Genomic DNA, 21306 nt, shown 5'->3' on the forward strand with positions numbered 1-21306 from the left:
AATGAGAACAACGTCAGGAAAAGCCAACACAAATTTAAACCCAGGAAGAAAGAAGCATGAAAGGATTTGTAGTAGAATGTCCAAAGGTACCACAAACAAATCTCAAAGCAAGTTAGAGGCAGATCGTGTAAGCAGCTTTAATAAAGTCTTCAAGGAGCTCTTTGCTCTGAGAAAAACAAAAAATGCAAAACTAAATTCAAATGAGCAGTGAGACATAAACTGGTCTCCTAACCTTTAAAAAGAAGTATATTCTGCTCAAAATGCACCACTGAATAACCCCCTCCCCTAATCTAATGCACAAAAATAACTTACTGCTGGATGCATTTCCTTGTTTGCCAGAGATAGTAATGCAGTAACTATATACTTTTTTGCCTTTTCACAGGAAAAAATACAAATAATATTGTAAAGAGCTCATTTTAATTGGTTTAAGATGGTATGGTATGCAATACTATTCCTGAAAGTAGAAGGTCTCACATTAACACAACTGCTTAACCTGATTACAGGATAATCTGACTTGAAATAATTGTCACATTTATAGAGCTATCAGTGCTTGTTCAATAGCATCCTTTTTAGCAAAAGGTTAAGAAAAACACAAGTGATGTGAAAGCATCTGAAAAAACTTCTTGCTTTCACAATGCACTGAAAGCCTAATTTCTGTCTTGCTCTCTCCCCTCCCCTTTATTCTCTCTCTCTTCCCCCCTCCCCTTCCCTGGCTTAAAGCCGAACTGAGGCTCTCCCTTCACCTTGCTCTGCCCTTTTTATATTTATGTTCCTATTAAATCGATTTCCAGTAGTATCTATATACAAGCATGCACAACAAATTGAACAGTAAAAAAAAAAACCTTCCATAGATAAAGACTACAGATGCAAACAAGCAAAATAATGCAGTAACCTTTTACTCGCCTGCTGGAGGTACTGTCTGCTGCATAGAATTTTAAATCCTCATCTGCAGATGCAATTGAGCTGGCATTGCCAAGGACTTTGCTCTTCCCGTGCTGATTCTACATGGCTGTTCATCGAAAGAGCACATTATATAGAACATTTTAAGTAATATCAGGTGAAATTACTTAAATGTCTAGAAAGGAACTAACTTCCAAAAAAGCAGCTGGAGCTCTGACCAGCCACATTTCAGAGATATCTCAGACACATTACAGAAGAAAGTCTTATTGCTGATGCATGCTTGCTAGCAATGTGCAGGATGTGGAAGCAGAGAGAGCTAATGAAAAAAATTAATACACAGATTTAAAGTGCAAGGATCATGCTCCAATGCTTAACATTTCATATGTCCTGCATACCACAAAAATCTCTTTACAGAAGCATCTATTGTTTACAGAGCTAAGAAAACATTGACAGCAGCCCCCATATCCCCTGGCTTCAAATCCTGATCTCTCAGTAGACTACAGATCAGTTCTTACACAAGTATTCTTACTGTACCTGTATTTCTGATACAGAGCCTTTTCCTTTGGCAGCATGTAGTTAAGGATTACACAGATATATTTCTTAACAAGAACCAGACTAAGGGGAAGCATCAATATTTGGGATAACGGTTTCAAGCCTAATAGGGTTAGGAAGTACAAGGGTACTTCACTAGAATTTGTATTACTCTGAGTAGACATGAAGCGCCAGCAGTGCAGCCTGCTATTTATTATTTATGAATCCTTCCCTTCCTCAAGTCAGCTTCCTTAATGTACTATTGATCCCCTGGTACATGCAGATAGAGCCAGTGACTGACAGCCATGGCTTCATAGAAGAAGTACCTGCAACATAAATTAATATTTTTAAGAATATCAAAGTAATTTTACTGCAGGGGAAGAGGTTTCTATCTATGGACAGCAGAACTGAAGTCCTACTCACAGTGACATGGTTGATATAAGAACAAACTTTTTTCCCCTCAACAAAAGCATCCTATAATGCCACTTAAAACATGAAGAGAGATTTCCTTAAATTTTACATTGGTTTTACCACTATATTTTGTTTATTTTTCTTGTGTTTGATTAGCAAAACTTTTAACAAAACTTTATTCTTTATGTTTCACTTGAAATTAAAATTGCTTGCTATGAATCTTCTTCTTACATCCCTGTTTCTAACCAAAGTATTAAACGTATCATATTCTCCGTAATACTCATTGACAGGACAGAGTCATGAACCCAACATCATCAGAACTGTGGTTACCTTTCAGAATGCCAGCTATTTTTATCATCATCTTGGCTCTCATGACTTCCACAAACTTGGTCACATCCAAACTTTAAAACAGAGCAGGGTTGTTTATGGTTCTAAAGAAAAATTTATCATGCTAACAAAGCTTTCTTGCAATATTCTTATTCACAAGCCACAGACTGTTTCTCTTAAAAAAAAAAAAAAACCAAAAAAAACCTGAGTTGTTTTTATTCTAAGCTAATGCCATGCTCTCCTGTATAGGCAAGCAGCCAGACATGCTCTTAAGCACTGATGAAATATCACATGGACACAGAGTGGAAAAGACAGTAGACACTGAAAAGCGTAAGTACCAACTAAAAATTAAGTGCAGAAGAGATATACCTATAGAAACAATATATAAATTATGAAATACAGTTACTGAATAAATAATGAAATAAATACAACTTTGAACTGGTGGAAAGTAGCACATGATTCGTAATAAACAACTAGGACAAAATCACTATACTATATATAAATCATTGTAAATTACTTATATAAGTTTAAACGTCCAAACTTACTGCAAAGTTCTAAACATGCAACACACCTTACACACAGTAAGATGCTCAAACTGAAAAAAGCCAACAGGTTTGTTACATATTTAGAAAAAAGCAAGAATGCAAGAGAAGCTACGACTTCAATGGGTTTAGAAGGATGGAAGATACTTTTCAAAACAGCCAAATGAGTTCTAAGGCAGCTCTCCAGAAGGTAGTTGGAAACACCAGAGAGCTTGCCACACAACATAGCCAGCTTCCCTCTTCTGTCTGCTGACAGTTCCACTGCCTTGAAAAATAAATCCAACATGCACAGCAGCCCCATTTTTAATAACTGGCCAAGAAAAGGGTTGGCTGTATACTTATTTTACATGAATGGATTTTCTCAAAGTTATGCTCAAATTGTTGTGAAAAAAAGAGGAAAAAAAAAAGCTGTTTTCAATACACACCTAACTTTTAATACAGTCAGAATATATTTGTTTGTGCACCACAAAAAATATATTTGTTTGTGCACCACAAGATCAGAATGTAGGCTTCTTAAAAGGGAGATGACAGCAATCTGAATGAAGTTTTACAAATCTAATTAAGACAACAGAGGAACTTGTAGTGCTGTAAACCCAAACTAAGCTATGTTTTTCTTCATAATCCAAAAGCTGCTTTATTGGTACATATAAAAGAACTAAGACTCCTTTCTTGAACCAGTCTAATAGGTAAAAGAGCTTCTAATTGAAGGTTTGCTCCTGGTAATAAAAACTTTGAAACCCTACAGCAGGAGGAGCAGCAAATTGCCTTAAAAATTGCATAATCTTCCAAGTTCTCAAGATTGCAACTTAAAGATCTGCAAATGGTCTTTGGGTGTTTGAGTTCTCATGCCAAAGACAATAAAACAAAACAGAATGTTAGAAAACCCCATCACAACAGACAAGTACACTGTCCCTACAACAGACAGATTTCAAAGCAGTTATAGGAAGGGTATAAAAAGGCATGTCCAATTTCACCCAAGACACAATGTAACAGAAGTGGTGGTTTGCAGCTTCATCAGCTTTTCTCAAGGCCGCTTCCTTCTCTTTGGGGTGGGGAGACATGAATGGGTAATCAAACTCAGGCTCACTTTTTCCCCTCTTGTACAAGATGAATCACAAAAGAAATAAAAGCATTGAACAAGACAACTCTTTGTTCCAAAACAGCAACTTGTAGAAGCTTATGCACGACAAACACTGGCTGCACCTTCTAAGGCCCCTATCTCACACGTGACCCCCTTTGTTGATAGTTTTCTAACACAGTCTTACTCACTCCATATGTTCAGTTGCCTTTATTGCAGGCAAGCAAGGAAACAAGCAAGAGAATAACCTAAGAAAAACCAAAACAAACCCCACAACATCACCAACATTTCTTTGACTGACTGAGTGATTCCTCCAGCTCCTGGTCTTGCCTCCTGAGCTAACTTCCCTATACTTTGCTCACCAGAGCAAATTATATATTTGCTCTCCCCAGAGGAATTATACTTACCTCTTCACCTGGTCTGACTACCTAAGAAAAAAAATCACACCCCTTTAACAATTCCCAGCACCTGCTAAAACATGAGGACGTGCTTTCTACCGTCTTCCATCTATAGCAGACAATAAAAGGTTGTGCTCACACAGTGAGTGCAGCCTAATGAGGGCAATCAGTGTGGGGCTTGTGAGGATGTCTCCTGAGAGAGCAGGAGATGATCCAGTGGCAGATTTCTGAATGCCTCTTCTAGTGGGCTAAAGAACAACAGAATTCATAATTTGGCTTGGGAGCTAAAATCACTTAGCTGAAGTGGTGCTGTTGATAGACATGTGGTTCCTGGCATTAGATAGGAAGCCTGCACTTGAGTCATGAACACAGGCAGCAGCAAGTGCTCGCGCCCAATTAGGTATGGAGCTCTTACAGCTAAATGCAGGGACATCTGCACAGGAGCTGTTCCTCTCCTCCAGGCCTCCCAAACGGACTTACAGGTTTACTGAGTAGCATCTATTCCCCTTCTCTTCTTGCTGCTTCCATAAAATCTACATGTAAAACACAGTTTCCTACACAGCACCAGAAACAGCTGGAGATTATAAACTAATTGAATACAAAAAGTCAGCAACACTTCAAGTAAAGAATAAATTCCTACTATCTTATATTGACTACTCATTTTCAGTATGCTGAAAACATTACATCATAAGTATCAAAAGCTGTTTAACATATCCACATGTGCCTGTTTTTAACTGATGGTGCTTTTCCTCCTTTGGAGTTTTAGAAAGGAGTGTGGGCTAAGCGCTTAGCTAATTGCCAAGTTACAACACTGTGTTGAAATAGTTAATATTTTCCTCAGAGGTAACCCTCAGGGCAAGCACTGAATGTTTCTTTCCTTCAGAGCTCTTGTTTCAGGCTAGCTGCTTATTTAAGAAGGAAACACTATCAATTTGTGCTTGGTACTTCTGTTTTTAAGGTGACTTACCTATGAGAGGTACCTCTTTTTCAAACAAGGGCAGTGAAACAAAATCCCATAATATCACTAAACTGATGTCTTATGGAAAGCAGGATGCTGCTACAACACTTTTGCCTCCAATAAATATCAAGAGGAAGTAAGTAGTTCGCCATCTGACTGCAATTTTCAGAACCACCCATTTCCATTACTACTGATGGAGACAAGGATGAGGACAACCAGCTTATCAGAACAGACACACTGTCACACTGTCAGGATGGTAAGTTCTCCACAAGCAGCACAGGATAAAAACCAGGCAATTCCTGCTACACCCTTGTAAGAGAATGCTGATGGCCTGGTGGGGCTGAAATATGCATCTTAAATGGTTGTTTTCAAACCCTTCATGCAGCACTGCCAGAAGTAACATTGCCCAGATCTCACCCCTGGTCCCTTTGTTTCCCTGGGGCAAACAGGGAGGAATGAGAAGTAATAGGGACATAATCTTATATTTATGTGTCATGAAAGCCTGATGTTTGCAGAATATCAGCAGATTGACTCCACTGCCTATTCACAGGTGGGTCCTGCTAAGTGACAAGGAAGGTGTGACTACACTCCTTCCCTGCTACTCAAATAATAGCTCATCATCCAGCAAGGTGTATTTCTGGGAAGAACAGGCAAAACACAAGAAATTATTTGTGGCAAAACAGTCAACCATTCAATACAGAAATTATCGTGTCAAATCACGCCATAAAGCAAGACCTTCAATTCTTTTTGTTCACTGTAATTTCAAGGAATATTCAGAGTTATCAGATTCTTTTTAAAATGAAATTTACGCTCATTCATAATCTAAGTCTTCATAGAGCTGCAGATAGAGGTTAGCTTTATGAAACTCAGTTTTTAAGCAACATTTTTTGAAAATGCAAAACAAGCAAAAAATAACACACCAAAAGCAAAAGAGATGGAAATTATCCATGTTTAAGTGTGAAAGACAGAGCAGACCTTCACTTTCTTGGTAAGCAGCAGGAATATTTCAAATAAGAGACCTTACAAGTCAGTCTCAAAGTACAAAAGAGAAGGACAAGAGCCTTATAAAGATCAGTATTTCCAGTGTATCTCATGTTAAATCAAGAACCACAACAACAATGGAGCTATTCTAATCCTCTATGCTCTTCAGGCTGCATGAAACTAGTGGATTGGCCTTTATTATGCTTGAGACATAGAAAACTCAGAGAAGACTGGACATTTGAAATAAAAGCTTACAACATTAACTTAACCATTATCAAATAACAGATATTTTTTCCCCCTTTTCTCAACTCTAGCCCCACCCTCCACCTGCAGGCTTACAGTAAGGCAAAATATTTACTATAAATATTACCTTTTGCAATACTCTTGTCTGAAGTCCTTATTCACTGCCAAGTGCATTTTCATTACCCCTTTTTAAGTCATGGTCCAGATCTTTCTGCACAGCTTTACCCACAGCTACAGTTAATAAAATCTGTATGAGTAAATCACATGGGAAAATGCTAGCTTAACACCAGCAGGTAATGAAAGTTTAAAAAGCTATTTTACTTTAGATTCAAGTTCATCACAACACAATTATGTTCTATGCCCCGGTTAGCTTTCTCAATAGGAGAAGCTGGCTACATGTAGCAGCAGAAAACATTAACAGATGTTGATGCAAAAGGAAAAAAAGCGCTCTGCTTGTTCACTTTTTTCATATGAGATCATCAATCTGGTAATCCTAGAAGGGAAATTGTGTCCTCCAATTAAAAAAAAAAAAGTTAAGCTAATCCAAAGCTATCCGTCAGAGAAAGTGGGCATTTTACTGTATTTCCTAGTGGATGGTTTGTAAACTGAAACTGTATTTCCTAGTGGATAGTCCACATTTCCTTAGCAAAATGAACTAAATGAACTTCATCTCTGAAAGTGAAATAGATAAAAATATGAAGTACAATCTAACTCAAGATAAACAGAAACTACACTCTTTCATTAGCCTCCTCCTAACAGAAAAGTTTGCATACATTTAGATGCAGTGCAGAATTTTTTCAGAAAAATACATAGCATGTCCATTCTTGAACTGGGGTTGAGTAGTAAGGAACAACCTACAAGAACATTCCATATTTATGACTGCTGTACACTGAATCTCTTCATATACCTTCGACTACTTTCATCCATTCCAAAATCAGAGAGAGATACAGAAAAGATGTGAAGAAATAGTTAATCTTTTCGAAACTATCAAATATATTTATCAATTTATTTGCAGGACCAAAAACAAAGGACATTTAGCTTCTCTCTACCTCTGTATGCCATGCCATCTATTTTCTGCACAGAAAAATCAACTTATTATAATGCATGACCTTAACCTAGACAACAAAAGCAACAGCAGTACAGATCTTTTAGCACAAGCCTTAAGTGTGTGTCAGAACACGAAACTGAAGTAATATCCATCTCTAACAACAGTAGGTAAACACACACTAGCACAGGGGTGTTAACTCCCACTACAGTCACATCTTGAAATTTGCTGAACCAGAGCAGCCCAGTGTCAGTGCTCATGGCAGGGAAGTTCACCTGAGGCTGCTGCAGGATGACAAGCAGTGGCAGCAGAACCACTTACACTAGTTTCAAAAACATACTTCATTCCCCTCTCAAGTGTTTTCATCCCCATGTCACCCTTGGCCTTGCACTGGCACAAGAATCTGTGCAGATTGTGCAAGCATTTTAGTTGTTATTGAGATAATTAGTTTTATCCTGCAACAGTTCTGAAATCTAGATCACTGCACAGATGCTCCAAAACTTCTAGAAGTCAAGAGTCAGAAGCTGATCAGCAGAATTTATTTTGGTTGCACTGCACACTTTAAAGTATTTGAAAACTGTAGCTAACACTAGCCTCAATCTTAGCATTATTGCTTAAACCAGGTTACACAGCCATTGATTCCTTGTTTCAAACTCTTCTCCCTCCCACACAGAGGGGAATGCAGAGGTATAATTAATCATTTAGATGGACAGTGAAAAATAAGAACATTGATTTGGATAAAAAACACAGGGAAAAAAAAAAAAAAGAAAGCCACACTTTGTAAGATGGCCAATCTAGATCATTGTGCTATGCTGCACATGACTTTATCACATAACACAGAGGGGATTGTGACACGGAGGGTAGAGAACAGCCAGGGGAGGAGATTGGGGATATTGCTGTTTGAGACAAGAGGTTTATCACAGCAACTCAAGCACAAGCAAATCCATGGATGTCATGTACCACACCAATGAAATAATTTGTTGCTCTGCTCCTCACTTCCTTGTCAATACAACTGGACTAATACTTATTATGGTTAGGCCAGTTGGGTAAGGTAAGAAAGTTAAAGACAAGTTATTTGCTTACTATATTACTAATAAGCAGATAGAAAAGGAGGGATACAACTCTTCTTGAAGGCAGGACAAGAGAAAGACAGCTAACAGGAGAAATAAGTAGCTTTTGTTCCTTTTCCCGTAACCAAAGTATAGGAGAAATAGCTGTAAAGGGGTTTGACATGCTGCAGACAGCTTGCCAGGGAGAAGGAAGTGCTCAAAAACTGTGAAGTCCCAGCAATAAACATTCCAAACCCTGCTCAGAGGAAGCTTGAGCTGGATGTGATATGCAACTTAGAGCACTCCAGGCATTTTATTGTCCACAGCTGCCATTGCATTAGAGCAGCAAATGGACCCACTATCAGAGCAGGAGAAGAACTGAGAACAAGCACCCTAGTGATCCAGAATGATCAGCCATCAATGTAACATCCTAAACAGATTTTATTATGTATTACCAAAACAAGATTTTACTTTTGAATTACTACCAGTTCTTCTGTTTTAAGGCTCATTTTTTTTCTTGTACGTTAACAAGATTTAATTAATATTGAGATGTGAAAGACCAATTAAGTGGTGAGGTCACAGTGAGGTCACCTGTGCACATATTGGGAACCAGGTTTTACATGTAGGCATCCCTGCAACCACTTAGCAGTAAGCAGCTAGAGTAGATGAAGCAAGCCATACAAAGTCATGAAAGATTTAATAACTTAAAATTATTAACTGATAGCAGAACTATAAGAATCTTGCAAAATTCACATCTGATTACATGCATTTTCATAATTAAGACAAAGTATTCAATTTCTCTACAGTTCTGACAATATTTGGTCCCAGAATATATCCAATTTACAAGTCATCTTTAAAATGTATGACTTACTGGTTTTTAAACTTCAGGAACTACTTTCTCCCTAAAGCAAGACCAAGATACAGTGCTGGAATAGACTTTGTAGAATGCATCCCAGGAAACTCATTCCCAATTAAGTTTCCTAAAGGTAATACCAAAGAACATCAAACCTACCAGACCTTGTTAGACCAGCTGATGTTTTATTATTTGGTTTATTTTTCCATTGTTTGGGATTTCTATTTTTTCCTCTTTTAGTTAGTTGGCAGTGGGTGAGAAGGTAACGACACCAAGACCTTTTAGGACATAAAAAGAGACAATTGTCATTCATTCATGTAGTTGCCATTCAAAACAAACCTCATTTCATTTGTTGTAGCACTGGAAATAGATTTCATTTGTTGTAGCACTGTAAACAGAGTGCTTGAGGACACAGTCAAGGTAAAGTCATGGTTTGCTCATGCTTTTTTTTTGTCTGCCATAACCTAACTAAATCAACTTCAATTAAATTAAATGCTTTAGTTAATTCATCAGTCTAACCAATTTAGCATTTCCCATTTACACCTAAGTATTCATACACTAGAAAATTCCACTCCCTCTCTTTTTGTTAGCTGGTCTAATAAGGGATATTGCTCTTCTTTCCTTCCCTGCCTCTTGCTGCACAAGCCTGGTTTTACTTTTGCTCTTCTATCCCATCACAGTAAACTGGCTTCATTGTGGACCCAACTGGAATGCCTCTATGCAAACATAGGCAGCATGGGGAATAAACAAAAAGAGTTAGCTGTGATCTTATTGACACCATACAGATGTGGGATGGCTCTTATGACTGGAGTGTTGGAATCTGAAAGTCCTATTTTCTCAGCTTTCTGCTGAGTCTCTATTCCTACCCACTGGTTTTTCTACTCAATTTTTTTATGAAAAGTTGCCCTTCATGTGCAATGTAAATCAGTCACATATTGAACACATTAGCCAAAATACTGTGGCACTGAGGAGCAGAAAATATTGCATAATCACCTCTAGGTACAAACAATGCCCATGACTATGTCAAACCGTCCTTAGAGTTTTTAATTCCGAGATTTTATTTTTATTTTAGCATTTCATAAAGTTCAAAAGTTCACACAAATTTAAGGAAACATTTCCCTTAAATTTTTCCCGAAAGAATCATTTTCTATTGAAGTTTATATTCAGCTAAATATTTCATCATCCACCAGTAGCAGGCAAATCAGCATATACTTCACAACTTCAGTTAAAGACACAACTGCAAGTATGTTATTAAATATTCATAAATTTTGTGCAACTGAAACTGAATTATAAAAGTGGCTTTCTGCCCCAAACTAAAATGGTGCTTGTTTACCTTAAAAGTGCCAGGCTCTGAGTTGGAGCAGTTTAGGAACTGCTTCATAAGCAGCTCAGTCCCCAGCACAGACAGAGATGTTCTGTTGTGTCATTAGCTCTCTCAATTAAGACCATTCCAGCAGGCAGTCTCAGGACAAGCTTAATCCATGAACTATGCTGCAAAACTTCTCCTTTTGCCATCCCTGCAAGCAAAACAGCCAGGTTGTTTTGTGTCAGAGCAATGACAGATGCTCTTCAGCTTTATCTTACTGGAGGCAAGTCACCCTCCCAAAGGCCATTCAAGGAAAAAGACTACAAGCAGCAACACTTTCTTCACCAGCATTAAAAATGAAGGGCTGGCTATCATATTAAATCACTAGCTGCAGTGTTCTCTTGCAAAAAGACTTTGACAGCTGAAGAATATTTTGCATGACGTTCAGCTCTGGAACAAAGTGGAGTAATATGCATGAAGAACCCTCCTGGAAATGTACTTGTGGATTCCCAAAGAAAAAAGGAAAAAATACATGAAGTTACTAATTTGTGTTGTTTGAAGTGTTAAGTTAAAGAACAGGATTCTAAATTCAATTTACAATTGGTATCTAATTAATTTGCTAGAAACACCCAAGATCTTTCTGTGCATAATAGTCTAGTGAAAGTACGATTTCATTTAATTATTCAAAATGCATCTAGCTCAAGATTTGAACAACAGAAAACATTAAATAGAAAGATAAAAAGATTTTTAAATGGAGTCCCAAAGAGGATGAATAAACAAAAAACCCAACCACAACACAGATTAATCAACACTTACTACAACTACTTAATCATCAACAAAAAAAGGTGACTGTCCCAGATGATGCTATTTTTAAAAAAAGCAAAATCAAAAAACATTACTTTTTTACTGAGAATACTGAGTGAAGAAAAAATTGGGGTGTTAAATTCGTAGAGGAAAGCTACTTGTCAAGTTGACAGAGACAACTGGCAACTTGCAGGGCAACTTCACCTTTGCATCTTATTAATTAAACATGTCAAATCATAAAAAAAAAAAATTTAATGAAATCTCTTTTGGAGATAATTAAAGCACTGTTTTAGGTTACCACCTTCCTTTTACCACAAAGTATTACTGCTGACAAAGTTAACAATGAACACAATTCACAAACCAAATAACACAAGAACACAAAAGGTCCAAACAAGGATCAGTCTTGATGGACAGATGAAAGCATGGAGGCTGCAAGAAGGGGATGGTATTCCCAAAGTGAATGTGACCCTTGGCCAAACCCATCTAGAGCAGCTCCCTTTAAAAGGCTCATTCATCAACTTCCAAGGGCTAACAATTCCAGTGTCTTCCAGGAAGGCAGCTAAGAGCTTTGCCAGTCCAGTCACTCCTGGCTGGCAGTTGAAGGAAAGGAGTGTCAGTGCTCCCTTCCATAGCTTAGATCTCCTGTGGGACCAAAATTCAAAGTTCTGGAGTTCAACTTGCTTCATATTAGGTAGAACAGACCAAATAAGAATCTTGCATAGATTCTAAAATATGAAAGACTAGTTTTAACAGTGGACAGAAAAATGAACAAAGAGTATTTACCCATAACCATACCCTACTCCACCCTTGGCTTCACTAAAGACAAACTTCTCTCCATATATCAAAAATTCCAAATAAGTTTACCTTTGAAAGCTACAACTCCTGTGAAAACAAGCATCTTCCAACACTAATTTATACCAATCAGAGCTGCTTACACTATACCAGTGTTTAAATTCATATACTTCTACAGAGGGTCCAATGTATTAATTTTCATGTCTTAAAATGAATAGACTAGAAATTATTTCAGGTACTTTCATACATTGTGGGCCTTTTACTGTCATAGAAAAGTAACAAAGATATTTTTACTCTGCATAACTGACAATCCACCCAGCAGAGATCCTCTCTGGCAGACTCTTCTTGGAGACAGATAGTGATAGGATGAAGGCTACAGACACAAGTTGCAAGAACAGAAATTCTGACTATATGTTCTGAAAAAAAGTCTTACATCACAGCCAGTCAAATTGAAACAGGCTGTCTAGAGAGGCTGTGGAATACCTATCCTTGGAGATATTAAAAACTTATCCTGGATAGCAATGCTGAGCAACTTTATCTAAGCTGGTCCAGCTTTGAATGGGGGTCTGGACCTCCAAAGTCCCTTCTAATCTAAATCATCTTATGACACCATGAAAAAAATCGCCTTATGACTCCATGAAACTGAAAGGAGGATTGGGGGAGGGGTGATGATGGTGTGTGTCAACTTTATCACATTGTAAAGCTATACATTAACATACATATACCAGCATACAGAAAGACGTTTGATTTTTTTCTCTAAAAAGAAAACTGTAGAAACCCTAAAAATTTCTTTTTTAGACAGTCTACTCTGTCTCCCCAGTGTTCTTCTCTTCCATTTCCTTATAATCAAAATTGAGCCTTTCTAATGTCAATAGTCAATACCATCTAATAAGCAAAAATTTCAATCTCAACTTTCTTATAAAAAAGTCATCACTTGCTTTTACAACAGAAGACTGACAGACCTTTTTAAAATCTTACCAAATGAATTATACTCAATACTTTAATGGTTTAGAGTTGACTGCCAAAAGAGAGAAAATCCATAAAAATTCATAAAAAGTATAAGCAGTATTTTTTGGCTGTAAATGGAAGTGAAGACAGGCAACCATACAGAAATGAGACCAGTATGTACACACTCAGGGCCAGGAGGCTTTTCCTTCTGCAGTTGTGCATGTGAACTGAAGCATACCCTAGCACTCCATCCAAAGCAGAGAGACAGGGAAACACAGGGTATTGCTGATATATTTGTTTGGTGCTTCATTACACTGATACTGTCAATAGAAGCTGATTTGCTGCTCTTTGACTCTCCACTGGGTTAGTCCTTCAACACTGAAGCTCTGGCCTCTACTACTGACTAGAGAGCCAGATTTTCAATCTGCTCAGAAAAAGGAAAAAGATTAGACTAGTTTAGACTTAAGCGATTCTCTGGAGGTCTCTAATCCAACCTTCTATTTAAATAATGGTTCAATACTGAATTCAGATGAAGTTGCTCAGGGGTTTGGCCAGACAAGTCTTGAAAACCTCCAAGGACCTGGTGGAGAGTTTGCACTTTGCAGTGCAAGTCTGTCGATGTATATAAAACTTACCAATTAAGGATGTAAGAGAAAAGGAATACTGTAAACAGAACTGAAACAGAATTCAATAAATGTAACTGCCTATGCAATTAGAAATGCAAAAGAGTCTAGGGAGTAGCTGATTTTCAAAAATCCTGTCCAGTTTTTAACAATAAAGTATTATATATTCACACAGTGTGAACACAGTGTGTTATATATACAAAAACAGCACAGAAAAGATTTCAATATGGACTGGCATAGAGCCAAACACAATTGGTGCCAACAGTCATGGTATCTCCTCCACTGCCTCCTGGAAGCATTGTCCAAACACCTCAGAAATGGTTTGCTGTACAAGAATAAAATTCAGCATGCAGCAATAGTCTGAGATGATACAGTGAAAGCAAAACTGCATTTGTAAAGGCCTGATAAAAGGACACTGCAGCAATCATGATGCCAGGTGATGAGAGTTTAACTATGTGGATAGAATATGAATCTCATGTTTTCTGCAGCAAAAATGAAGGGGATTTCACATGTAAAACAACAGCAGCAGTTTCGTCTTTTGTGGAGACACACTGTTTCTAAAACCTCTATTGAAACAGCATGAAGTGATGCTGAATGGGGGAGCACACCTATGTTTCTGGAGGTTTCTGGAGCTCACCAGCAGGCTGCTATAAATACTCAACCCCTTCCTTACTACTGATCCTACCAGTCAGACATAAAAAGACCCCTTCCCACCTCTGTAAAAATGCTGTGGGGTGGTGCTTCTCAGGACATCACTTGGTCTGACATATCCACACCAGAATGCAGAAGCAGAGAAGGATCTGCCACTGGGAGGAGCTGTAGCCATACATGATTTTAAGTCTTTGCCCTCCACTCGGGACTGAGAACCTGCCAGGAGTTACCATTCCTGCACACCAGCTTCTGCCAGCAAGCTAGAGGCTGCCTGCTGCACTACACCAGTGACTGAACAAGCACAGAGAAGTAATTCTGCATTCTACAAAAGAAAAGTCACACTTCTGCACGTTAAAATAGTCTATCAGTTGTGATCTCCTCTAGGTTAGTCTGTAGTTTTATCTGAAGCTACACTGAACAAATAATGCAAGTGCAAAAAAGGTACCAGCTTTCCTGCATCCACAAGTGTGAAAATCAGTTTCTCTATAATGCTGCTTTCAACAGTAGATGAAGTATTACAGATTAAAAAAATAAAAACAAAAAAAGAACCCACCCAAAACCTATTGATGTTTCTCCCTTTGACCACACCACACCTTCACAAATCAGACAACAGAAACACTTCAGTATTCACCACTTTATCTGTGAATATAGGCAACAACAATGATCAGAACCTTGGAATGGCAGCTTACAGCAAAAGACTGAAAAAAATAGTTTATTTAGAAGCAGTGCTTCTCTTTTTTTTTTTTTTTTTTTTTTTGAGACAGCATGTAGCACAGCATAGGAAAACCGGCAAGGTTCAGCCCAACTCCTTTCACAGCACACCCTCAGGACACAGCCACCTGCCCCCTGCTGCTTACACCTCTTCAGCCTTGGTACAGGAGTGCTCCCAATCCCTACAGAACAGACAAGGACAGGCCTCAGCCAAGCATGGCTCTCCTGGCATTATGGTCCCTCTTTGGCAATCTGGAAGTTACCTCAGAGCATTGCATCACCCAGCAGAGTCATTAACTTCCACTGGTAATGACTTTAGATGCAGCTGTCCCCTCACAACTGAATGCTGGCATCCATCACCACTGACAATGCTACAGAGCCACTCTGGATTGTTAAACTCTGGCTTGGATGACAAGAGCGAGGAAAGGAAAACACCTTTCTTTTAAAAGCAAAAAGCATGTGTGCATGAAGGAAAAAAAAACTAATTACTTTTTGTCCTGTTTACAGCAAATACAGAGGGGAAAAAATGGAATGGAGTTTAATAAAGGTGACACTGAGAAGAAGGGGGCAAAAAGGTAGGGCAATTCTATAAATCACAAAGTGGCAGAAGAAACTGGCTACGAAAAACATGGACTTTCCTTCACTGGAGACTTAAAAAGAGATCAAAATATTTCTTTGGGTCACGACAGTCCCAAGCAGCACTACGGGCTGGGACAAGAGTGGCTACAAAGCTGCCCAGTGGAAAAGGACTGGGGATGCTGGTCAACACCCAGCTGAACATGAGGCAGTGTGTGCCCAGGTGGCCAAGAAGGTCAGTGGCATCCTGGCTTGGATCAGCAATAGTGTGGCTAGCAGGACCCAGGGCAGTGATTGTCCCCCTGTTCTGGACACTGGTGAGGCCACACCTCAAATCCTGTGTTCAGTTCTGGGCCCCTCACTACCACAAATACATTGGGGTACTGGAGAGTGTCCAGAGAAGGGCAACGAAGCCAGGGAAGAGTCTGAAGCACAAGTTGATGAGAAGCAGTTGAGGGAGCTCTGGTTGTTGAACCTGGAGAAAAAGAGGGTCAGTGGGAAACTCATTGCTTTCTACAAGTACCTGAAGGGAGGTTGGAGCAAAGTGGGGGTCAGTCTCTTCTGCCAAGTAACAAGAGGTAAGACATAAGAAATTGGCCTGAAGTTGCACTAGGGGAGGTTTACATTGGATATTAGGACTAATTTCTTCCCTGAAAGGGTGGGCAGGTATTGGAATAGGCTACCCAGGAAAGTGGTGGAATTGCCATGTGTGGAAGTGTTCAAAAGGTGTGTGGATGTGGCACTTGGGGATCTAGTTTAGTGGTGAATATGGCAGTGCTGTGTTAATGGTTGGACTCCATCTGGGAGGTCTTTTCCAACCTTAGTGATTCTCTGAGTCTAAGAGACACTGATGTCTCTCAGTACATTTTTGTCTTTAAGAAATATAAACTCTCTTCTGCCCCTAATTCCTCTTACTGAGCACACATGATAACAGGAAATTAATACAATTTCTAGTGACATTTTATCCAGGACTGAGCATCACATCACAATCAGCATTTCAGTAAATACATGAGAGGCCTTAGCAGCACAGCTGGTAGTGCTCTCTAGTGGAGATAAAGGAGGAAATGCTGCAAACTTCATAGCCATTGTGGCTTCCTGAAACAGAAAATAAACTCATTTTACTGTATTTTAAGCACAATTCTCTGTAAACATAAATAATGCTATTCCAAGCTGAAGAGGAAAAGTAGAGTGAGTCCTTTCAGAACAAAAGATAAAGGTGGTTTTTTCCTTCATCAGTTCAGCACATTGCTTCTTATTGACTTTCTTCACTATGGGCATATGACAGAAGAAAGACTAGAGAACATCATTACGCAAAATTTAAAGTGTGCTTTATTTCCCATATCAAACAGCAATATATACTATAGGTAACTACAGTAGAAGGACGATAAACTAGAACACGGATGAGGTGGAGCCCCTCTAGAGTACTCCTCTATTAGTAACATTGTTAACACAGAAAATTTTGCAATAAAAAATTTGCCTATCAGGAGTCAAGGAAGCCAAAAATCTTGCTAAGAACTTTGACTGACACCTGCATTTTTGAGTGTAACATTTAGTAGACAAAACAAAAGAGTATCCTTACCACACTACCACAAGCATAGGATCTCAGCTGCAAATTTCTGAGATCTTCTGGCTCCCAATCCATACACAATGCAAAATCTTCATAGTATGCCAAAATTACTTTCTTAACAGTACGGTTACACATGCAAAGAAGAAGTGAACAAACTTTTTTGGGTTGTCTGTCAAGATGACCTTGGATTCAGAGATAAATCTTGGGAGTTATTGGTGCTGCCTCTTCCTTTTTATATTGAAGGAAGAAATAAGACTCTGAATAGGTCCTGTGAGATGACTGAAATTTTGGATCACAGTGGATGCTAATTATCAGAGCTGCTAACAGAGACTAGAGTGGGAATGTTGATATGATCTTTTCTGATTTTATACACAGAAATAGAAATTCTAAATCCCAATTAGGTCCTCAGTTCTATCTGGGCAGCCTTTAAACTTTCAAATCAAATCTTAAAGGACATTTTCAGTGCAATTTGAATTTATTCTTCATGGTTATGTAAGTTCAATTCTACTAAACAAAACTAAACAAAAGTCTGCAACTGCTGGACAAGGAAGAAATTATTTCAGCAATTTAGCAGTGCATGAAGAAAACAAATGGGTGCCATAGCATACATAGAAAGCTATAGTGAGAAAAATTTCAAGTTTACAAAGGTACAAAAAATTAAGATATTTAATCTGAAAGATTAAAAGTTATTTGTGCATTTTCATCACCAACTATTTATACAGACAATCATTAAGTAGTAAGGCATGAATTAAACTTGTCCTGTTTGAAAGATGGAGACGATTTAACAGATCTGTGAATGCCTGTGCAGGCTTACAGATGTGGATAAGATTAGGATCTCTTAGTTAGAAACATTAAGCAACAAAACAGCCTACACATTAATCCATGTATTCTTCCAGTTTTCTTTGTTTCAACAGCGTCCCTGAGGTCCCTCTTTAATCAGTTAACTGAGGGAGAAGAATAAATTTTATACAACTTCACAGCAAGAAATACAAAACATTACTCGACCATTAATGAAGTATTTATTTAATGTTGATCTTTTGGTTCCATCAAGGGCTCATTCTCCTAGAATCTGCCTGAAACTATGCCAATGATATCTTGTTTGTAAAGGATTTATTTTTTATTAATTTTCTATAAACATTGGAATACCCAACTTTTCAGGACACAACAGTTTCCATGAGTAATTCATGATTATCCAAAATGATCCCAACACAATGAATCAAGCTACTCCCACAACAATTCTGTTTTGCAATTGGAAGAGAAAGTAAACACAAACTGCAAGGCATTTTTTCAATGACACTTTTAGAGACACAGGCTCACCTCACCCCATTGATTCCTAGGGGTAATCAATGGAATATTATCTTCTCTCAGACTAAAGAAAAACTGCTGCATAGGGAAATGACTATTACTGACCTTATATGTCCTTTAATGGCTTACAAGCTATTAAATTAACAAAGTTAGACAAACTTATCCTCTGTTATTGTTCTAAGACAGCACTCTCCATGCCTGTTTTCAGACCAGGATTTACTAAGAAAACTCACAGAACAACACGGATGCACATATATGCAGAAAGGCTGCTAAATTTACAGCAATGGGAATCTGCAATGCCAAAAGATGTAAGGTGCCAAGTGTCCTATTGAAACACCTAAAGAACACAGCAATCAGTCTCTGATACTAAGGAGGGCTTGCAATTTTATTTTCTGCTCAGTTTAGTTTGCATAAGATTAAAGAGTGGTGTGTAAAAGCAACTCCTAACAGCCCCTAAGGTCTTTCAAATTCTTTGAACAGTCAAGCTAATTTTAGGACCAGGTATGGAAAATTAGAGATTCTGTTTATTTACCTAGTACCAGCAGCCAGAATAAATTTTGCCAGAATGAATTTTGCTTTCTAGCAAGTATAACATCACTGAAGTAGATAAATATCAAGAAATTGCTCAGCATGGTCTCAGATAGGAGTTTCTACCAAAGGCATCTAACATTTTTTCTATATTCATACAGATGTGTGAGATGCAAAAACTGTGAGAGACACAAAGTAAACACTCTGGTCTACAGCACCACATCTGTCATTCTATTGTACTCCCCAGAATCCAGTGGACTCCTTTGAAGCAGCTGGTCCATTCATATATACATTTAAAAAAAAAATATATATATATAAATATATATAATTTCTCACATGTAAACTCCGCTGATCCAGGCTCCTTCATTATTTGAAGAATGTATTACTACAAGGCACAGGACAGGCAGGGAGTTCTTGAGACAATCTTGAAACTGCTCTCAGTGAAAACATGTCTCAGGTTCTCAGTAACTTGCATACAGCCACCCAGCATTTTGTGTCATACTCTAGCAAATGGAGATATTGAGATTAACAGTTAAATCTGTGTCTGCATCCAGATTCACATGCAGTATTGTTAAGCCATCCTGAGATCATTCAGTTCGGTGGCCACCTAAATATTTTCATTATATTAGTATTTAAACTGGAAAATAAACACTGTATTTATTGCATGTATCATCCTATCTTAACTGGTTAAAACTCAGTTCTTTAAAACCAACAATTAACAATTGTTCAAGGTATGATATTATCAGTACAATACTAAACTCCAATCTCACAAAAAAAAAACTAAACAAAAATAATTTTAAAAACAAAAAAAAGAAAGCATTACCATAAGTGTTAGCAAAGCCAGTAAGTCTAAATTAAGAAAAGACAAAAGACTCTAAAGGAGACACCAGGCACCTTTTAAAATAAGAATTTTATCAGTAACTTTATCCATTTCCCACAACCAAGACTTTATTATCATTTCTAGCTTAGCTATCAACTCAAGTTTGGCCCATGACATAACATTCTAACTACCAAGAAAGAATAATGGAAGCATTTATTAGAAAAGGAAGGGCTGCTTGCTTTTTACTTCCCATTTGTTTGCTAACAAAACATTCTGTCTGACTTTATAAAATAGCAGCAGTCAGAATGAACAAACAGAAAAGAATTAAATGGGATACAGTACTCTTCCCCCAGTAAGCACCACTTCAGTAGAAAAGCATAAGAAGGGTAAAAGTGAAACTGGCTTTAAATTGACCACTCTTGTTATAAAAAAGACTACTTTCTTTGCTAGAAGAATTCTGCTTTTACAATCTGAGGAATATTTCCTTCCAAAAATCTGGATGTGCTTTATGCCAATTCCCAAAATTGAAATAAAGGAAAAAAGCCAATCCTGTCTAATAGTGCACACTAGACCCTGCTGCTGCCTGCTGTTTAAATTAGCACAACAGTTTTCAAAGAGCTGCAAACGCCACACTCTGAAGAAGCAACACATAAACAGCTGATGAGCACCAGAAGCAGGTTCAGGTGCTCCAGACACCAATGGCCACCAAGACGAGGCTCCTGCAGCTCTGCTTCTGCTCATGTTCAGGGACTGTAATTCTACCCACACAAAGCAGAAGGATCCCATTGCTTCATGCAGTGGTAACAGGAGCATCTGTAACATGTACTATTTTTAGAAGCAACTAGTCCATCGCCAGCTGAGAGGAATGAGGAGCTGCAGACCAGGACACTGATCTGCCTGCTGGCTGCTGCTGCGTCTGACCAGGGGGATGTGCCACTTGCCCTTCACTATTACCTACAGCATGGACTCAACTGAGAAAAACTTGCTAGAGCCGTTTTTTCACATCTCAGCTTGCTTCAAGATCTTCTCGACACTGCTGGCAGTTTTTGCACATTTCCAGTCCCAGGCAGCCAATGCTTTGTGGATTACACTCTGGTGATGTCTGCAGGCCTCTCTTTGCAGCCCACAGGCTCGAGCAGTTTGTAGACAGCTCAAGGCTTTGATTGCATCACAGGATGGCAGGTGCCAAAACCCAAATTTAGCCCTCTAGTGCACACACACACACTTAATCCTGTTCAAAACTTTAAAACTTTCTTCCAATTATTTTGACCCACAGCAAGATATGTGTATCTGAGCACCAAATGATTTCCAGGCTTTTATATCTTGTAAGAGCTCAGTATCATTATTCTTATCCAAACT

General features: G+C 38.3%; 1 protein-coding gene across 1 annotated transcript in view; it reads right to left on the bottom strand.

Moving 5' to 3' along the window:
- Positions 1–21306, bottom strand: part of FBXW7 (F-box and WD repeat domain containing 7) — a 175689-nt gene that overhangs the window by 133113 nt on the left and 21270 nt on the right. The gene's annotated exons all lie outside the window — the stretch shown is intronic.

Source organism: Lichenostomus cassidix, chromosome 4 (assembly GCF_008360975.1).
Source record: "Lichenostomus cassidix isolate B80296 chromosome 4, HeHo_3.0, whole genome shotgun sequence".
NCBI classification, from domain to species: Eukaryota; Metazoa; Chordata; class Aves; order Passeriformes; family Meliphagidae; genus Lichenostomus; species Lichenostomus cassidix.